This window comes from Leucoraja erinacea, unplaced genomic scaffold, assembly GCF_028641065.1.
Source record: "Leucoraja erinacea ecotype New England unplaced genomic scaffold, Leri_hhj_1 Leri_773S, whole genome shotgun sequence".
Taxonomy (NCBI): domain Eukaryota; kingdom Metazoa; phylum Chordata; class Chondrichthyes; order Rajiformes; family Rajidae; genus Leucoraja; species Leucoraja erinaceus.
In genome coordinates, this window is record NW_026576700.1 from 62,348 (window position 1) to 65,000 (window position 2,653).

Genomic DNA, 2,653 nt, shown 5'->3' on the forward strand with positions numbered 1-2,653 from the left:
CGGTCCTAAAAGATTTCCCCCTTATCCTTAAACTGTGACCCCGTGTTCTGGACTTCCCCAACATCGGGAACAATCTTCCTGTATCTAACCTGTCCAACCCCTTAAGAATTTTGTAAGTTTCTATAACCCCCCCCCCCCCCCCCCCTCAATCTTCTAAATTCTAGCGAGCAAGCCGAGTCTATCAAATCGTTCTTCCTATGAAAGTCCTGACATCCCAGGAATCAGTCTGGTGAACCTTCTATGTACTCCCTCTATGGCAAGAATGTCCTTCCTCCGATTAGGAGGAAACGTTACTCGGGAGCCTAGCAGCTGAAAGCCGGTGTGTAAGGGGCCAAAGTGCGAGGAAGTGAGGATTGAAACCATTGGTATGGTTGTGTTTGACAGTTTTCCCCCTAGGTTTAACTTAGGCAAAGGCAAATAAATGTTTTACATATATAGAAACATAGAAACATATAAAATAGGTGCAGGAGGAGGCCATTCTCCAGCATCGCCATTCATTGTGATCATGGCTGATCGTTCCCAATCAATAACCCGTGCCTGCCTTCTGCCCATATCCCTTGATTCCACTAGCCCCGAGAGCTCCGCCTAACTCTCTCTGTGGAATTCTCTGCCACATAAGGTAGTTGAGGCCAGTTCATTGGCTATATTTAAGAGGGAGTTAGATGTGACCCTTGTGGCTAAAGGGATCAGGGCGTATGGAGAGAAGGCAGGTACGGGATACTGAGTTGGATGATCAGCCATGATCCTTTTGAATGGCGGTGCAGGCTCGAAGGGCCCAATGGCCTACTCCTGCACCTATTTTCTATGTTTCTCTTAAATCCATTCAGTGATTTGCTGTGGCAGGGAATTCCACAAATTCACAACTCTCTGGGTGAAAAGGTTTTTTCTCACCTCAGTCTTAAATGACCGCCCCTTTATTCTAGGACTGTGGCCCCAGGTTCTGGACTCGCATTTTTCCTGCATCCAGCTTGTCCAGTCCTTTTATAATTTTATATGTTTCTATCAGATTCACCCTCATCCTTCTAAACTCCAGTGAATACAAGCCTAGTCTTTTCAATCTTTCCTCATATGACAGTCCCGCCATCCCTGAGATCAATCTCGTGAATCTACGCTGCTCTGCCTCAATCACAAGGATGTCCTTCGTCAAAACTGTACACAATACTCCAGATGTGGCCTTACCAGAGCCCTATACAACTGCAGAAGAATCTATCTTGTCCTATACTGAAATGCTCTTGTTATGAAGGCCAACATTCCAGTAGCTTTCTTCACTGCCTGCTGTACCAGCACGCCAACTTTCAGTGACTGGTGTACAAGGACACCCAGGTCTCGCTGCACCTCCCCCTTACCTAGCCTAACCCCATTGAGATAATAATCTGCCCCTTGTTTTTGCCGCCAAAGAGAATAACCTCACATTTATCTATATTATACTGCATCTGCCACGCATCTGCCCACTTTCTCGTGCCTCTGATTTTATATCGCGTTACATCCGTAATTCTACCCGTTTCATTCGGGATTTGACAAGATTCTTCCTTGGGCAAGTTGTTTCAACTCGGTACACCGGTCCCCTCCGACAAACCAGGATGGCCGAGCGGTTAAGGCGTTGGACTTAAGATCCAATGAACGAGAGTTCACGTGGGTTCGAACCCCACTCCTGGTAGCTGTCATTTCATCTTCGTTTCCATTTTTCTGAGGCAACTCGTCAAACAATGCGGCGCAGAATATGAATGCCCGGGTGCAAGAGGGAACCATCTCCAGGGGCTGAGCGATCACCTCTTTTCTGAAAGATTGTGGGTCGGAGAGGTTGGCACCGCAAATTCAAATCCACCGTGTGTCTCGTCCACCTATAGACCACGGAAAGTTCAACCTGAAGAAATATCCCAACCAAAAACGTCTCCCGTCCATTCCCTTCCCAATATTAATGATCTGGATGAGGGAATTGAAGGCAATATCTCCAAGTTTGCGGATGACACTAAGCTGGGGGGCAGTGTCAGCTGTGAGGAGGATGCTAGGAGACTGCAAAGTGACTTGGATAGGCTGGGTGAGTGGGCAAATGTTTGGCAGATGCAGTATAATGTGGATAAATGTGAGGTTATCAATTTTGGTGGCAAAAACGGGAAAGCAGACTATTATCTAAATGGTGGCCGATTGGGAAAGGGGGTGATGCAGCGAGACCTGGGTGTCATGGTACACCAGTCATTGAAGGTAGGAATGCAGGTGCAGCAGGCAGTGAAGAAAGCGAATGGTTTGTTGGCTTTCATAGCAAGAGGATTTGAGTATAGGAGCAGGGAGGTTCTACTGCAGTTGTACAGGGTCTTGGTGAGACCACACCTGGAGTATTGCGTGCAGTTTTGGTCTCCAAATCTGAGGAAGGACATTATTGCCATAGAGGGAGTGCAGAGAAGGTTCACCCGACTGATTCATGGGATGTCAGGACTGTCTTATGAAGAAAGACTGGATAGACTTGGTTTATACTCTCTAGAATTTAGGAGATTGAGAGGGGATCTTATAGAAACTTACACAATTCTTAAGGGGTTCGACAGGCTAGATGCAGGAAGATTGTTCCCGATGTTGGGGAAGTCCAGGACAAGGGGTCACAGCTTAAGGATAAGGGGGAAATCCTTTAAAACCGAGATGAGGAGATCTTTTTTCACAC

General features: G+C 46.9%; 1 non-coding gene across 1 annotated transcript; it reads left to right on the forward strand.

Moving 5' to 3' along the window:
• Positions 1 to 1,574: 1,574 nt before the first annotated feature.
• Positions 1,575 to 1,657, forward strand: trnal-uaa (transfer RNA leucine (anticodon UAA)). Its single transcript has one exon. It is a non-coding gene; the product is annotated as a tRNA-Leu (tRNA).
• The last annotated feature ends 996 nt before the right edge of the window (positions 1,658 to 2,653 follow it).